The 19,550-nt window shown below is 36.8% G+C and overlaps 1 protein-coding gene across 3 annotated transcripts in view; it reads right to left on the reverse strand.

Annotated features, from left to right (window-relative positions):
- TLK1 (tousled like kinase 1) overlaps window positions 1–19,550 on the reverse strand; it is a 168,524-nt gene that overhangs the window by 81,797 nt on the left and 67,177 nt on the right. The window lies entirely within an intron of this gene.

A 19,550-nucleotide genomic window follows, 5' to 3' on the forward strand; every position in this document is an offset into this window, starting at 1 on the left:
ATTAGGTACAGAATGATATCCTGATAATAAAAGCATGTCAGGAATACAAACTCACAAAATAATGAAAAGTGTAACTTACTATTTCAAAGTTAACTAAAACACATGCAAATGATTCAAAACATGAAAGAACATAAATCAGATTTCTGAAAAACTCAAAAATAATTTAAGAACTCAGGAAAGCATTAGAAATAAAAGTAGTCTCAAAAATGAAGATTAAACCTGAATGAACTCAAGAGCAAATATACAAAACAGATAATGCTTTCAGAGAACCAGAAGGTAAAAAGGAGGAACATTTCTGAAATCAAAAGAAATGAACAGATAAAAAGGATTTGAGAGAAAGCAACTAATGAAAATTAGCAACAAAGATCTAACTTACGAACAACAGAAGTCCTCAGAGAGCACCAAAACAGAATAAAAGAGTAAAAATTATAATTCAAGAAAACTTACCTGAAAATTAAAAAATATTTGAAACTAAAAACTGAAAGAGCACCCTGCACACCCAAGAATATTTACCCAGAAGATCAACATCAAAAATTTCAAATCCAACCCTTTATATACGAAGAAAATGAAGTAACACATTTCAGATTTTCAATTAAAAAAAAACTATGACCAAAATTATTTTATAACAGGAAAAACTGATTATAACATATAGATAAACTGGTACCAACACGCAAAAAATCAGGAAATATCCACTCCCAAGAAGAGCTCTTTCTAAACAATCTACCAGAGAATAAGCTTCAGACAACCAAAATGATTAGAGTCTTAACCTAAGAACTGATGACAAGCAATAAATACTAGTTACATGCTGATAAATATTTAAGGAGAAGTAAAAGGGACAGTGTGTAGTATTTAATGGTTAAATTGTACTTACAAAGCTGTAGTACAATATTGAAGGGCAATGGAAAATTAAGGAGAGAACACTTTTGTCATTGTAATAATAAGTACTGTTATTTTGATACTGCTGTGTGTGAGATGTAAAATGAAATAAATAAATAACTGTGGGAAAGTATAATTCTATTATCTGACATATCATTGAGTACAAAGATTCTAAGTATAGAACGAATATACAGAACAAATAAAAACTTTGTGTCAAATTTGAATTGTAAGTTATAATTCACGAGATACTTTCATCTTTAAAAACAAACAAAAATAAATAAATATATATATATATATATATACACACACACACACAAACACACATATGTACATTCCACAACCAGTAATAGCAGAGACTTCCAATTCAGCTAACATTTCCACTTTAAGAAAAGGTAGGCAGAAAATACACAAGAGTTCACACTTGGAAGAAAGGAATGAAACTGCTAAGTTTCCTGCTTTCACAGCCTTTGTCTCAGAGAAGGCCCCAAACAGCTAAAACATGGGTCAAAATCTGTAAATAGCTGCTCAAAATTTGTGGTCTTATTGCCTCAAAAAACGAGGTCTGAGTTTGGGACCAACACAGTGGCTAGAAAGTGAGAATGCCAGAAAACACAAAACACGGAGGGAAAACAACCCAAATTCTGCATATTAACCCTGCCCAAATCTCTGTCTAATAAGTAATCTAACCAAGAACAAAGCAGACCCTTAAGTGTTCACATAAGGCTAAAAGAACCGAACACAGATGTCAGCTACAACCATGTCCCACTAGAGACAAAGTTTAAATTTCAGTTCAGCAAAGTTAACCGCCTGCTAAAACAAACAAAAAAACAACATTCTGAAGAATACATCAAATGCCAAAGTCACTACAATGTATAATAAAGAGCATGCAGGATACAGGACAAAATTTCTAGACATATGAAACAAAATGTGATCTATACAGAAGAGAAAAGACAATCAAGAGACTGATCACAAAATAACCCAGACACTGGAATTAACAAAGATTTTAAAGCAACTATTACAACTATGCTCAAGTTCACTAAAGAAAATAAGTTTGCAATAAATGAGCAAATTGGAAATTTCAGCAGAGAAATAAAAACCCAAAATATAACCAAATGGAAAATCTAGAACAGAAAAATTCACTTTCTAAAGTAAAAAAAAATTGTTGAATGGGCAAAATCACAAAATGGAGAAAGATGGTATTGAAGAAAGATGAAAAGAAGTAATTCAAACTAAAGAAGAGGGGAAAATACTAAAATAGTGTCTGCTGGACACTGTTAAACAGTCTAACATACATATAAGAAGGAAAAATTCAAGGAGCAGAAAAATAATGAAAAAATGATGGTCAGGAAACTTCAAAATTTGGTGAATGAATTTACAGACTAAAAATGTTCAAAGATCCTCCAAGTAGGATAAATACAAAGAAAACCAAACTCAGGTGCTAGAAACTAAACACAAAGAAAAATTCCTGAAAGCAGCCAGAGAAATACACAAAGGAACAAATGTTCTTATTATATGCATAAGAACAAAAAGGATAAATGACTGATTGCTGGTTTGCTATCATAAATAAAATAGGCCAGAAGATTTATTCTCTGGAAATGATGAGCCAGGGAAACTCTGGAATGAGACTCAATCCTGGAGGAGAAGAAATAGATGGGGATAAGTTTAAGACTGCATACTAAATGATGATACCTTAGCTCTTCTGCTTTACTCAATTCTTGAGAAAGTTAACAAGCAAATCTATACCACATAGGTAGCAGATTGTAGACTTTCTCTCTGAGGAAAGAGACCATCTCAAGAAATAAGAGTCTTAAATCTTTAAAAGAAATGAGTCTTAAATCTTAAAAGAAATAATTCTACCATAAAACATATCAGTCAATAAATCCTGCCTATTTACATACTAAGTGTTTAAGTGCTTAATGCATAGATGTGAACAGCACTCAAGTATCACCAGGGATGTAAAGAAATACAAACAAAAAAGCAAAAAGGAACTCGTAAGAAATGAGACAATTCAGGGAGCAGAAAAAAAACTTCAAACACAAACATAAAACCATTAATAATATTTAAACAAGAGGAAGCTATATAAAAGAAACATTTAGAGAACAACAAAACTTCTGGAAATTAAACAATGATAGCTGAAATTGAAGGGAAAGAAACACAACAGGAAAAAAACCCCACTTATCTTCAAGGATCAAGTTGAGAAAATCTTCCAAAACTCTATCCAAAAAGTATTTTGGAAGAAAAGAGAATATTAGAGAATCAGTCCAGAGCTACTGGTCCAAATAACGAGAGTTCTAGAAAAAAAGAATAAGGAAATAGAGGCGAAGAAATTATCAAAGAAATAATTCAAGAAATGTTTCCAGAACTGGAAAGCATGAGTTTCCGGACTGTTGAACAGGGCACTTTTTTGAACCAAGCACATAGGTTCAAAGAAGACCACACAAACACACATTATCATGCAATTTTTTAAATATCTAGGATAAAGAGATCATAAAAGTCTCCAGAGAAAAACAAACAGGTCACTTACAAAGGATCAGGAATCAGAATGTCATTAGGCTGGCTGCTCAACAGTAATATTAGAAGCTAGGAGGCAATGGAACAATGCCTTCAAAATTCTGAAAAAATGATTTCCAATCAAGAATTCTACACCCAGCCCAACTAACAACCAAACGGGAAAAAGAGACTACTCAAGGTCTTAAAAATTTTATTATTCATATATCTTTCCTCAGGAAGTGAGGAAAAAACAAAGAAAGAGAAAGACTGAGATACAGGAAACAGGAGCTCAAACACTTGAAAGACACAAAGGGAATTCCCATGATGATCACAAAGGGAGATTCCAGAATATAGGCTATCCAACAGACTTAGACAGCAAGTTGCCTAGATACAAACAGAAGAAGGAAAGACAAACTTCAGGGAGGATGTATTCAAGAACAAAGAGTCAAGAATATGTATTTGAAAATAACGAAGAGGAGATTTACACACCTTTGCTGGAGAGTATGTGGATAAATACATAGAAACTAAAAAATGAAAAATAAAGCAACTATTAATTCTAGGGAAAAAGAAAACATTTTACAAAAGAAGAAATGTAATCATGGACTTTTACATGGCTCAGTTATAAATATTACATAGTTATAACATAAACATTGAAATATTTATCTAACCAAACGTAGCAAAATATCTAAATCAGGATGGGGGCAGGGACATCTAAAAAAGAAAAACGCAAAAAAAACTAAAGTAATTTTAATCAGAAATATAAACATAAATAAGCCAAAACAAAACATATAAAATATATAAAGCTATGAAGTGAGAGGGGCTGCTTCTGGGACATTTGGATCTGGGACTGAAGAAGGTAGGACAAGATTCTACCATTTGGGTATTTTTGTTTGCTTATTTGTTTGTTTTAATTTTAAATTTTGAAACAATTTCAAACTTACAGGAAGGTTGCAAAAATAATACAAAACCCATAGAGTGAACGCCTACATACCTCCCACTTAGATAACCAGATCCACCAATTTTAAAAAATATTTTAAATGAGATATCTTCAAGCACCATACAATCAATCCACCCAAAGTGTCCAATCAATGGCTTACAATATATCTCACAGTTGTGCATTCATCACCATGATCATTTTTACAAATTTGCATCATTCTAAAAGAAGAAATAAAAATAAGAACCCCCCCCAATACATTCCATACCCCTTACCCTTCCTCTCTCATTGATCACTAGGTATTGCACTCTACCCAATTTTTTTTATACCTGTTATCCACCCCCCCATTACTTATTTTTCATTCCTAACTTTTTACTCATCTGTCTATACCCTGTGTCTTAGTTTGTTAAGCTGCTGGAATGCAATATACCAGAAATAGATCAGCTTTTACAAAGGAGATTTATTCAGTTGCAAGTTCACAGTTCTAAGGCTGAGAAAATGGCCAAACTGAGGCACCAACAAGAGGTCACCTCACTCAACAAAAGGTGATGCCATCGGGAACACCTCTGTCAGCTGGGAAGGCACATAGCTAGCATCTGCTGGTCTCTTGATCCTGGGATCCATTGTTTTCAGCCTGTGTTTCCACGGGGGTTCCTCACTTGGCATCTGTGGGCCTTCACATAACTCCTCTGGGACACAACTCTGGGTTCTGGCTTGCTGAGTATATCATGGGAAGGTACATGGCAATGTCTGTTGGACCCTGCATCTCCAAACATCTAGGCCTCATGTTGGCTCTGTCAGCTCTGAAGCAACTGCTCTCCAATTATCTATATTTGCTCTTTCTTTTGGTCTCCAAGCATCTGCTGTGAGGTTTCTTCAAACTGTTTCCCCTTTAAAAGGACTCCAGTAAACTAATCAAGAGGCACTAGAACGGATGGAGTCACATCTCCATCTAAGCAAAAGATTGCACCCACAATTCGGCATGTCACATCTCTGTGGAAATAATCTAATCAAAAGTTCCCACCCTACCATAACTCACACCCTATACAAAAGTTAACTCAAAATGGATCAAAGATCTAAACATTAGGTCTAAGACCATAAAACAGTTAGAGGAAAATGTAGGGAGATATCTTATGAAACTTACAATTGGAGGCAGTTTTATGGACCTTAAACCTAAAGCAAGAGCACTGAAGAAGGAAATAAACAAATGGGAGCTCCTCAAAACTAAAACACTTTTGTGCATCAAAGAACTTCATCAAGAAAGTAGAAAGACAGCCTACACAATGGGAGACAATATTTGGAAATGACATATCAGATAAAGGTCTAGTATCCAGAATTTATAAAGAGATTGTTCAACTCAACAACAAAAAGACAGCCAACCCAATTACAAAATGGGAAAAAGACTTTAACAGACACCTCTCAGAGGAGGAAATACAAATGGCCAAAAGGCACATGAAGAGATGCTCAATGTCCCTGGCCATTAGAGAAATGCAAATCAAAACCACAATGAGATATCATCTCACACCCACCAGAATGGCCATTATCAACAAAACAGAAAATGACAAGTGCTGGAGAGGATGCGGAGAAAGAGGCACACTTATCCACTGTTAGTGGGAATGCCAAATGGTGCAACCACTGTGGAAGGCAGTTTGGCGGTTCCTCAAAAAGCTGAATATAGAATTGCCATACGACCCAGCAATACCATTGCTGGGTATCTACTCAAAGGACTTAAGGGCAAAGACACAAACGGACATTTGCACACCAATGTTTATAGCAGCATTATTTACAATGGCAAAGAGATGGAAACAGCCAAAATGTCCATCAACAGACGAGTGGCTAAACAAACTGTGGTGTATACATACAATGGAATATTATGCAGCTTTAAGACAGGATAAACTTATGAAGCATGTAATAACATGGATGGACCTAGAGAACATTATGCTGAGTGAGTCTAGCCAAAAACTAAAAGACAAATACTGTATGGTCCCACTGATGTGAACCAACATTCGAGAATAAACTTGGAATATGTCATTGGTAACAGAGTCCAGCAGGAGGTAGAAACAGGGTAAGATAATGGGTAATTGGAGCTGAAGGGATACAGACTGTGCAACAGGACTAGATACAAAAACTCAAAAATGGACAGCACAATAATACCTAATTGTAAAGTAATCATGTTAAAACACTGAATGAAGCTGCATCTGAGCTATAGGTTTTTGTTTTGTTTTGTTTTGTTTTTTGTTACTATTATTACTTTTATTTTTTTCTCTATATTAACATTCTATATCTTTTTCTGTTGTGTTGCTAGTTCTTCTAAACCGATGCAAATGTACTAAGAAATGATGATCATGCATCTATGTGATGATGTTAAGAATTACTGATTGCATATGTAGAATGGTATGATCTCTAAATGTTGGGTTAATTTCTTTTTTTCCATTAATTAATAAAAAAAAAAAGTTCCCACCCTACAATACTAAGTCAAGATTAAACGAAATGGTTACCCACCGCAATACTGTATCAGGATTAAAACATGGCATAACAGATTCAAACTGGCACTTTTCACCCTCTGGCCCCCTAAAAAGACATGTTCCTTCCATATGCAAAATACACCTAGTCCATTACAATATCACAAAGCCTTAAAACATTTTAGTAGCAATATAAATGCAATAAAAAGTCAGAAATAGTACAAAATCTCATCAAAGTCTGTTGCAGGTATGGTCTGTCCTAATGCAAAAAATTATACTCTGGGTCTAGAATTGTGAAACTCAGAACAAGTTATGTGCTGCCAATATACACAGAGGGACAGTCATAGGATACATGTTTCCATTGCCATAGGGAAAAAGCAAAAGGTAAACAAGGGTCTCTGGACCTAAACAGTTCTGAAAACCTGCAGGGCAAACTCCAATGGATTTCAAAGTCTGAGAGTTGTTTATCCTCGCGGCTTTACAAAGCAGCAGTCCCCTTTCCAAGGGGCTATGCAGCCATCTTGCTCTCTCTCCAAATGCTGGAGTGAGTTGCAACACTGAGGCGCATTGAGGGAACCACCTTCTTCTTGGCTCCACCCTCTCCAAGCTTCAGGGCAGCACCTAGGATATCTGCTATCTCTGGGGTACATGCTCAACCCCTCCAGAACAATGGGGTGGCAGCCAGGCTCCCCCTAATCCCCAGTTTAAGCATTACACCCTCTTGGAGGCCTGGGGTACCATAACTCTTCCAGAACACCTAGGTGAAAAGCCTGCCCTCTGCCTTCAGGAAAAACTCACCCTTCTCCACGTGAATGGGTAGGTCTCCTGGCCTGAGATTTTCTGGCTCCAGATCTTAGTTTCCATGGTACTGCCTCTGAAGTAATTTCTCCTTCAATCTGTCCCTTTTAATCAGACTTGTGGTAGGTCCATTCATATAGAGCTCACAAAAAATTTGTGATTTTCTATGTAGCACACAAGGTTCAAAGCCATCAGATAATAGTACTCTCCACACATCCTTTCTGGATAATTCCAACCCCAAACCTTTCTTGTCCTGTAATAGCTGACTGCTTCCATTTTGTTAAATCCTCACGTGGGGCCCTATTCACCAAGGTCTCACTTTCTAGAATCCCAGAATTTTCCAGATCATCAATTTCTGCTTTCTTTGTACCCAAGAGTTCAGTTCTTAACTTATCTCTTTCCTGTCACATTTTACTATAAGCCGCAAGGAGCAGCCAGACTGACTTTTCCACATTTAGTTTGGAAATTTCTTCTGCTAAATATCCAAGTTCATCACTCACAAATTCTGTCTTCCATCCACAAAGAATGCCTTCCTTCCAGTTTGCAACAACATGTTCATAATTTCTATCTAAAGCCCTGTCGGAGGTATCTTTAGAGTCCTTCTTTCTACCAACAGTCTCTTCAAAGCATTCTAGGCCTTCTCTATCAAGTTCCTCACAACTCTTCCAGAATCTTCCCCTTATCCATGTAAAAAAGCTGTACAGTACCCAACTCTCTGGTACCAAAATCTGTTAGTTTATTAGCAGCCAAAAGGCAATATACCAGAAACAGATCAGCTTTTACAGAGGGGATTTATTCAGTTGTAAGTTTACAGTTCTAAGGCTGAGAAAATGTCCAAACTAAGGCACCAACAAGACATTACCTCCACTCAAGAAAAGGTGACACCATCCAGAAAACCTTTGTCAGCTGGGAAGGCATGTGGCTGGCATCCGCTGGCCCTTTGCTCCTGGGCTCTGTTACTTTCAGCCTTCGTTTCCTATATGTGTGTGTGTGTGTGTGTGTGTGTGTGTGTGTGTGTGTGTGTGTGTGTGTGTGTGTGTGTGGCAGGGGGAGCGGGGGTTCCTCACTTCACATCTGTGGGCCTTCACTTAGCTCCTCTGGGACAAAACTCTGGGTTCTGGCCTGCTTAGTATCTCATGGGAAGGCATATGGTGACATCTTCTTCTAGGCTCTGGCTCTTGTGTTGGCTCTAAAGAAACCTGTTCTCCAACTATCTGTGTCCACTCTGTCCTTTCTGAGGTTTCTCTAAAATGTTTCCCCTTTTAAAGACTCTAGTAAACTAATCAAGACCTGCCTTGAATGGGTGGTATCACATCTCCATGGAGATAATATAATTAAAAGTTTTTACCCTACAATATTGAATGAGGATTAAAAGAAATAGCTGCCCCCACAAAATTGGGTCAGGATTTCAACAATTCCATCCTGACAAAAGAGGGGGAAAAAGTGTTACTAATAAAGTATCAGTGGTTGAGAGAGTTCAAATAGAGCTGAGGTACTACTCTAGAGGTAATTCTTATGCAAGCTTCAGTTAGACATTGCTAACTACCATAACTCACCAAAACCATTCCAGCCAATCCTAAAGAACATCTAGAGCAATATATATATGGTTATTTAGTAGTTGTTCTGGAGGACGAACTAAAACGCACACATTGCTAAGCCGCCATCTTGGCCCAACCCCCAGCAGTACTAATTTTGCTAGCAAAATTACTAAATACACAATAAACCTATAAAAATCAGAAGGCTTCTATGCCATTAGTAACCAACTAGAAAATAGAATAAAAAATGCATTAGTGACAAAAACTTTAAAATATCCAGAAATAAAAGGAAAATCCCTTAAGAACTTTATGGAGAAAGCTGAATAAATGAAAAAATCTTCATGAACTTGGATGGGACAAACTAATCTTATGAAGGTGTTAATATTTCCCAAATTAATTTATAAATTCATTGTTCTCAGACATAACAAAATATAACTGCTTTTTTAAAAAATGTGGTACTGGCAAAAGGACCCACAGCAGACCAGTAGAATATATGAAGATTCAGAGAAAGACCTGCATATGCATGATAATTTAAAATGTGATAAAGGTAGCATCACACATTAGTGAGAAAACATGGATATTCAGGAAGCAGCGTAAAAAAAAACTGGTTCACTAGATGAAGAAAACTAAAACTAGATTCCTAATAATACCTAATAAAAGGTTGACTCTAGATGGATTAAAGACCAAATATGACAGTAAAATCTAAATATAAAAAAACCACAGAATATTCGTTTCCCAGTGCAACTAAAGAATATAATTTGTGGCCCTGAGATAAGGACAAAGTATTTAACATCAGGACCCACCAGACTCAATTTTAGTTTTGAGCTTTTTTGGCATTTGTTAACTATTTGTAAAAACTGACATTTCAGGTTTCTTAGAGATCATCCGAAGAAGAGAAATAAAATTATTTCTTTTCAATAGAATAAAACTCATTCTTCTTGCAATTATCATATGTCTACTGGACCTTTCATAAATCTAACATAATTAAGGGATCTTCCTGATCTTATTCTTCCTGTATTTTCTATTATTCCATCATCCTAGCAATGACTTCATAAGACTCATTACTATTCATCAATTGTTCCCAATTATGCTAAAAAGATAAAACAATAAAACAGAAGAATGATAGCATGATTGGCAGAATAATATCCACCCCTTTCCCACAAAGATGCCCTAATTCCTGGAAACTATGAACATGTTATCTTAAAAGAACTTTGGAGATGTAATTAAGGGTAAAGACCTTGAGATGCTGAGATTACCCCTAGATTGCAGGATGAACCGTATCTAGTTAGATGAACAGTCCGGTTCTTAAAATAAGAGAATCTTTGCAGGCTATAGTTAGAAGATGTGATTTCTGAAAAAGGATCAGAGTTACAACACTGTTTGGCTTTGAAAATGAAGGAAAGGCAGCCTTTAGAAAATGAAAAAGGCAAGGAAACAGATCTCCTCTGGTACTTTCAGAAAGGAACACATCCTTGTTGACACCTTAATTTTAGCCCAATAAGACGTGTCAGATTTCTAACCTTCAGAACTTAAGACAATAAATTTGTGCTGTTCTAAGCAACTAACTTTGTGGTAATCTGTTACAGCAACAACAGAAAAATAGTACAGTTTTAACAGCTAAAAAGATGACACAATAGTAAAATAAATCATCACCTTTCATTTTCTTTCCTGTCTTGCCCAAAAGTAATGCGTTTTATTTTTTTTTTTAACTTTTTTTACTGTATAGTATAACATACATACAAAGCAAAGAAATAAGAAAGCAATAGTTTTCAAAGCACTCTTCAACAAGTAGTTTATAGGACAGGTACCAGAGTGTGTCATAGACAACAATATGATCCTCTCATATTTTTACTTCTAGCTGCTCCAGTAAAATATAGGAGGCTAGAGGGCTTAAATACTTTTTTATCATCACAACTGACTTTTGTTTTCCTTTTTTTGTGAAAAATAACATATATACAAAAAAGTTATAACTTTCAAAGCACAGCATCACTATTAGTTATAGAACATATTTCAGACTGTGACATGGGTTACAAATTCAATCTTGTTCATCTTCAATATGGTAATAAAATTCTAGGCCCAGTAGAGAATCACCTTTGCTCCTATCTATTCCCTTTTATTGGAGTTCAACCTCATTAGCTAATGGTTCACCTATCTCTAGCTTCTATGTATCTCTAAGTCCCCTATATTGTGTGTTAATAAGCCTCTGATTATACCTTTATGCTGGCCATAAAAGTGTAATCATACAGGATCTCTCCTTTTGTGTCTGGCTAATTTCACTCAGCATTATGTCCACAAGGCTCATCCATTTTGTCAAGTGCTTCAGGACATCATTTGGTCTTACTGCTGCATAATATTCCATTGTATGTATATACCACATTTTGTCGACCCACTTATTTGTTGATGGGCATCTGGTTTGTTTCCATTTTTGGTGATTGTGAACAATGCTGCTATGAACATTGGTGTGCAAATGTCTGTCTGTGTTGTTGCTTTCAGCCCTCTGGGTATATACCAAAATGTGTTATTGCTGGGTCATAGGACAACTCACTATTTAGTTTTCTAAGGACCCACCAAACAATCTTCCATGCTGGCTGCACCATTATAGATTCCCACCAGCAATGCATAAGTGTTCCAGTTTCTCCACATCCTCTCCAACATTTATAGTTTCCTGTTAATTTAATAGCAGCCATTCTTATAGGTGTGAGGTGGTATCTCATTGTAGTCCTGATCTGCATTTCCCTAACAGCCACTGAAAATGAGCATCTCTTCATGTGCTTTTGAGCCACCTGTATTTGCTCTTCAGAAAAATGTCTGTTCATATCATTAGCCTATTTTACAATTGGGCTGTTTGTTCTCTTGTTGAGTTGTATGACTTCTTTGTATATACAGGAAATCAAACCTTTTCCTGATAAGTGATTTCCAAATATTTTCTCCCATTGAGTTGGCTTGTCTATTCACTTTTTGACAAAGTTTTTGGAGGTGCAGAAGCATTTGATTTTGAGGAGCTCCCACTCATCTACTTTTTCTTTTGTTGCTTGTCTTTTGGATGTAAAGTTTAGGAAGCTACCTACTATTACTAGGTCTTGAAGATGCTTCCTTATATTTTCTTCTAGAAGCTTTATGTTGCTAGTTTCTTATATTGAGGTATTTGATCCACTTTGAGTAAATTTTTGTGTAGGGTGTAAGATAAGGGTCCTCTTTCATTCTCTTGGCTATTGATAGTCACTTCTTCCCTGACCAAGTATTGAAAAGACTGTTTTGCTCCAGTTCAGAGGATTTGCGGGCCTTGTCAAAAATTAGTTATCCATAGATTTGGTGGTCTATTTCTGCACTCTCAATTTGATTTCATTAGTCAATGCTTCTGTCTTTGTGCCAGTACCATGCTGTTCTGACCACTATGGCTGTATAATAGGTTTTAAAGTCAGGGAGTGTTAATCCTCCAACTTCGTTCTTCTTTTTTAGGATGCTTCAGCTATTATGGTTCTCTTTCCCTTCCAGATGAATTTGGTAGTTAGCTTTTCCAAATCTTCAATGTAGGCTGTTGAAATTTTGATTGGTACTGGGTTGAATCTGTTATTTTGAATGGAATTTTTTCCTTAACTGACACCTCAGCTAGGCCACTGCTTGCGTATAGGAATGTTACTGATTTTTGCACATTAGTTTTATATCCTGTCACCCTGCTGAATTTATCAGCTCAAGTAACATTAGGGTAGATTTCTCAGGATCTTCCAAGTATAGTACCATATCATCTGCAAATACTGAGAATTTTACTTCTTCCTTTCCAATTTGGATGCCCTTTATTTCTTTGGCCTGCCTGATTGCTCTAGCTGGAACTTCTAGCACAATGTTGAATAATAGTGGTGACAATGGCCATCCTTGTCTTGTACCTGATCTTAGGGGGAAGGCATTCAGTCTCTCTCCATTGAGTATGATGCTGGCTATCGGTTTTTCATATATTCCCTTTATCACACTGAGGTAGTTACCTTTGATTCTTATCGTTTGGAGTGGGTTTTTTTTTAATCAGAAAAGTCTGTTGAATTTTGTCAAATGGTTTTTCAGCATCAATCGAGATGATCATGTGATTTTCCCTTTCCATTTGTTAATGTGCTGTATTACGTTATTTTATTTTCTTGTGTTGAACCATCCTTGCATTCCTGGTATAAACCCCACTTGACTGTGGTGTATAATTCTGTTAATGTGTTGTTGGAGTCAATTTGCTAATATTTTGTTTAGAATTTTTGCATCTATGTTCATTAGGAAGACTGACCTGTAGTTTTCCTTTCTTACAAGATCTTTAGCTGGTTTTGGTATTAAAATATTAGCTTCATAAAATGAGTTCAGTAGAGTTTTTTCCTCAATTTTTTGGAAAAATTTGAGCATGACTGGTGTTAGTTCTTTCTGGAATGTTTGACAATATTCCCCTGTAAGCCATCTGGCCCTGGGTTCTCTTTGTAGGAAGATTTTTGATTACTGATTGAATCTCTTTACTTGTGATTGGTTTGTTGAGATCTTCTATTTATTTCTGAGTCAGGGTAGCTTGTTTATGTGTTTCCAGGAATTTGTCCATTTCATCTAAGTTGTCTAGTTTGTTAGCATATAGTTGTTCATAGTATCCTCTTATGATTTCTTTTATTTCTTCCGGGTCTGTGGTAATGCACCTCTTCTCATTTCTGATTTTGCTTACTTGCATCCTCTCTTTTTTTCTTCATCATTCTTGCTAGTGGCCCATCAATTTTATTCATTTTCACAAAGAACCAACTTTTGGTTTTATTGATTCTTTCTATTGGTCTTTTGTTCTCCCATCATTTAACTCTGTTTTAATCTTTGCTATTTATCTTCTTCTATTTGCTCTGGGGTTAGTCTGCTGTTCTTTCCCAAGTTCCTCAGCTTTGCTGTTAAGTCCTCGATTTTTTCTCTTTCTTATTTTTTAATATAGGCATTTAGGGCAATAAATTCCCTTCTCAGCACAGGCTTTGCCACATCCCATAAGTTCTGATAAGTTGTATTCTTACCTTCATTCATCTCCAGATAGCTACAGATTTTTCTAGCAATTTCTTCTCTGATCCACTGGTTGTTTAAGATTGTGTTATTTAATCTCCAAATGTTTGTGAGTGTTCTCGTTCTCTGTTGGTTATTGAGATCCAGCTTCATCCCACTGTGATCAGGGAAAGTGCTTTGAATAACTTCAATATTTTTAAATTTATAAAGACCTGTTTTGGGCCCCAGCATATGCTGTATCCTGGCGAATGTTCCGTGAGCACTAGAGAAGAATGTATAACTTAGTGCTTTGGGGTGCAACGACCTATATATGTCTGTTAGGTCTAATTCATTTATCAAGAATTTAACTTCTCTATTTTCTTGTTGATCTTCTGTCTGATTGGTCTATCTATAGAGGAGAGTGGTTTATTGAAGTCTCCTGCTATTGTTGAAACACCTATCGCTCCCCTCAGTTATGTCAATGCCTGTCTCATGTATTTTGGTGCTCCTTGATTGGGAACATAAACATTTATGATTGTTTTATCTTTTTGGTGAATTGACCCTTTAATTAGTATACAGTGCCCTTCTTTGTCTCTTACGATGTCTTTACATTTACAGTCTTTTTTGTTCGATATTAGTATAGCTCCTCCTGCTTTCGTCTGGTTACAATTTGCATGGAAAATCTTTTTCCATCCTTCTACTTTCAATCTTTGTATTCTTGTGTCTAGGATGAGTCTTTTCTAAGCAGCATATAGCTGGATTACATTTCTAAATTCATTCTTAATTCATTCAATCTGTATCTTTTAACTGGTAAATTTAGTCCGTTAACATTCAAAGTTATTACTGAAAAGATGTTTCCTGATTGCACCACTTATATTTTTTATTTTATTTCTCAGATCTATATATTCTTTTCCCTCTTTCTCTTTGTAGTCTTTAAATTACCCTAAGTGGTACTCTTCAATTCTGTGCCCTCCTCCAGACCTCCCCCTACTGTCTTTTTTTTTTTCAGCTCTCAGAATTCCTTTTAGTATTTCTCATAGGGCCGATTTCTTGTTGACAAATTCTTTCAGGACTTCTTTGTCTGTGAAAACTTTAATCTCTCCCTCAGTTTTGAAGGACAATTTGGCTGGGTACAGAATTCTTGGTTGGAAGTTTTTCTCTTTCAGGATCTTGAATATACCATAGCACTGCATTCTCGCCTCCAGGGTGCTAGTGTAGTAGTATGAACTCAGTCCTATTTGATTTCCCTTTTATGTAGTAGATTGTTTTTCTCTTGTCACTTTCAGTTTTTTTTTTTTTGCTTCTCTTCAATATTTGACAGACTGATCAGTATGTGCCTTGTGTAAGACCTATTTGGATTTATTCTGCTTGGGAGTTCTTTGGGCTCTTTGACTTGTTTATTTATGTCCTTTATGAGGGTTGGGGAGTTTCCCCCATTATATCCTCAACTACTCCTCCTAGTCCTTTACTTTTCTCTTCTCCTTCTGGGACACCAATGTTCTAGTTTGCTAGCTGCTAGAATGCAATATACCAGAAACGGAATGGCTTTTAACAAGGGGAATTTAATAAGTTGCAAGTTTACAGTTCTAAGGCCTAGAAAATGTCCTGATTAAAACAAGTCTAAAGAAATGTCCAATCAAAGGCATCTAGGGAAAGATACCTTGGTTCAAGAAGGCCGATGAAGTTCAGGGTTTCTCTCTCAAGTGAGAAGGCACGTGGCGAACACAGTCAGGGCTTCTCTCTCAGCTGGAAGGGCACATGGCAGATACGGCATCATCTGCTAGCTAACTCTCCTGGCTTCTGGTTTCATGAAGCTCTCCGGGAGGCATTTCCCTTCTTCATCTCCAAAGGTTGCTGGCTGGTGGACTCTCTGTTTCATGGTGCTGCAGCATTCTCTGCTCTCTCCGAACTCTCTGAATCTCCAAAATATTTCCTCTTTTATAGGACTCCAATAAACCAATCAAGACCCACTCAAATGGGTGGAGACATGTCATCCCCTAATCCAGTTAAACAACCATTCTTGACTAAATCACATCAACCAGGGAGATGATCTCATTACAGTTTCAAATATACAGTATTGAATAGGGATGATTCTACCTTTATGAAATGGGACTTATATTAAAACATGGCTTTTCTTAGGGGGCATACTTCCTTTCAAACCAGCACAACCAATGATTCTTACAATTGTGTATTTTGTTTTGTCAATCATTTCTCTGAGTTCTCATTCAGTTTTTTTCATCTTTTTTTGCCATTTGCTGTTTTGAGTCTCTATGTCAATTATCCTGTCCTCTATTTCACTTATTCTCTCTTCTGTCTCTTCAAGTCTGGTGTTGTGTGTCTCCAGTATGTTTTTTATTTAGTCAACAGTGTCTTTAATTTCTGTGATTTCTGCTATTTTTCTATTTATTCTTTCAAATTCTTCTTTATGCTCTTCCACTGTCTTCTTGATCTTCTTTATGTCATTTGCTATCCCACTTATTTTATTAAGCAGAGTTGTATGAACATCTTTGATTAGTTGTTCCAATGTCTGTGTCTCTTTAGTGTTTTAATTTGGTCATTAGGCAGGGCTATATCTGTCTGCATTGTGATATGCTTAGTGATCTTCTGCTGTCTTTGTGTCATGTAAATATCTTAATTGATTTGGGAGTTGATTTCTTTCAGTAGTCTAAGGCCCTGTGTTTGCAGGATGGTTGTACAATAGGAAGCAGGGCACAAGGTGGAGCCCTCAGTACAGTAATTTGTTTCAGGGCAGGTGTGGGGGCAGGTTGGGGATGTTACGCTGATGCTTGTGAATGTGGGCACCCAGCGGCCAGGGAGGATATAACTGTGCAAGTGCACCGGTCTGGGGGGCATAACCTTGGTGTGCACTGGTCTAAGGCACGGGGCCATTTTTGCGCATGCACAGAGCTGTGGCAACAGGTTGGCGTTATGCCTTTGTGGACTAGGAGCAGATGTGACCCAGCTGCACAGATCAGCACATTCTCCGAGGCGGGAAGTGAGGCTGAGGGCTGTGCGCATGCACAGTTCCAGGACTGCTGTAAAGTGTGGTTCCCAGCATTGAATGACGTGATTGGGCCTGTGCGCAGATGCAGGCCTGGGAGTGCCATAAACGGATGCACTGAGCTTAGGGAGGGCAGGGTGAGGCTGTGCCACACTACGGGTCGGGGGCAGGGGTAGCCTAGGTATGGTGGTTAGCCCACAACTTTATGCGCTGGCAACAGCCTTCAGGGAATAGGGAGAGGGAGGCAGTGCTTGGGAGGGGTGCAGGAGAGGTGGGTTGGCTACACTTGGAGTGGGGGGTGTATGGCAGGCATATGCACTGAGGGCTGGTGGGGTGGGGGCACCTGGAGCATGGGTAATGGGAGTGGGTGATGGGGTTCAGGTGCATGGGTGTGGGGTAAATCGCTGGTCACGTGGTGCGCTGGTGAGGGTAGGGCACCCAAGGAACGTAGCCTTGCTTACTTCCTAGGTCAACGGTCCTGTCCATGCACTCCCGCAGGTTCCGCAGCTGCACACCAGGCTTCAGCTTTCTGTCTCTCAGTTTCTCAGCCTCTGCAACAAGGGCTGCTGCATGTGGTGCGGAAGGCTCTCCCAGGTCGGCTGCACTCCTGAATTGCCACCTCAGTCTTCCTCCTGTCCCTTTTCTAACTTTTCCATGTAGTAGATTTAATCTCGAGCTACTCTAGCCAGCCATCTTCCCAGAAGTCCTATTGCATCGTTTTTAAAGAAGGTGTAAAAGACTGGAGACACTATCTTTTTAGTCTCAGCATTTACCTAATCCAGATGAAAATTCATAAATTCATAACATTTCATTTTCTACCCATAATGGCCAAAAGAAAATTACAAAGGAAAACATTTTACAATTATTAGACAAATCAGAAAATAAACACGAAGAAGATACCAGAATTTTAGATCATGAAATCAACTGTGTAAGGGATATCAAAGTCTACCGATGATGTTATCCTACCTGAACTTTCTTAAAATTGAGAATCAATAAATTAAGCTAAGGACTAAAAGGAAACAAGGTATTCTCATTCAGTTAATCATTCCATCAGAAGGACATCATGGCATAATAGTCTGCAACAAGAACCTGGACCATTTTTTATGCTCAAAGGAGACATGCTAGTATTCTTTCATCTTTTATGACATTTATGCATCAAAATTTATTTGACACAGAAAGATTTACTGCATTTAAATCCTTACTAAAATTTCTAATAAAGATGTTTTTCATTATACCTTTAGTTTCACTTCTATAAATTAGTAAATAACTTACAAATATAAAAAGGGCTACTTATAACCTAGATGCTAAATAGTGATGACTGCTTTTCTTAGTATACCATAGCTTAATCAAAGCTTCAGAGGTACAGATCATAAAAGAAAAAAATTAGTGAGTTTAATTTCTTTAACAACAAAATTAAAGAAACCTGTACAATGCTGGATAAGATTCTTCTATAATAATGGATCCATAAAAAAGTTAAAAGATATGTGACAAAGGGAGAGAAGTTATGTTCAATGTATAAAACAAATAAGGAATTAATGTGAAGAATATACAAAGAACATGCACAAATCAGTTTGACAAGGAAGCAGCCTTAACAGAAAAATAGGCAAAGAATATGAACGATTTATAAGAGATTTCCCAGAAATCTAACATACATATAAAGAAATGCTAAAAATAACTGGTACAATAATTAAAACACAAGCTATCATTTAACCCATTCTGCTAAAAGTTCAGATTAGTACAACCATTCTGTTTAGCAATCCTGCACTATTTATTCAAGTATATACATATCTATCTAGCAACTTTGCTCTTGGAAATATATCCTAAATAAATACTCACAAAAGTCCAGAAGAAAACAAATACAAGGATATTCACTGCAGTCTGAGGTAGTAGGGGACTGAAGATAAATTGGTATCTATCACTGGGAGGCCTCTTAGAGATAAACTATTAAAAGTTTTATATAGCAGCTAAAGGCAGTAGATTATCTATACATAGCAACATGGAAGGATCTTAAAACAATGCTTATGAAAAATGAAGAAACAAAGTGCAATATAATACCACCAGTTAAGTAAAATAAGTTAAAAATATATACTCACAAAACAATACCCTATTGATGGTACAGCTTGTATAGAATGTTTGTATATCAAGAATGTTTGTATGTTTGTTTAAGGTTTACAATAAATAAAGTTAAAAAAATACAAGAGCAAATTAAAAAGGATTAGAATAGTTTACTATGAAGGAGATAAGATGAGTGTGACAGATAAGGCTAGAAGGGAATAAAGAAATAAATAGCTTAAGAGAAAGGCACACCAATGATGAAGATGTGCCATAAACTAAGAAGTACATTTAACTCTCTGCACTTCTGATTCAAACAAAAGAAAACAAAAAGACATTCAAAGGAGGCCACAGAGGCTCAGCGGGCAGAGTTCTCGCCTGCCATGCCAGAAACCCAGGTTCAATTCCCAGTGCCTGCACAGGCAAAA

The sequence above is a fragment of the Tamandua tetradactyla genome, chromosome 3 (assembly GCF_023851605.1).
Source record: "Tamandua tetradactyla isolate mTamTet1 chromosome 3, mTamTet1.pri, whole genome shotgun sequence".
NCBI lineage: Eukaryota > Metazoa > Chordata > Mammalia > Pilosa > Myrmecophagidae > Tamandua > Tamandua tetradactyla.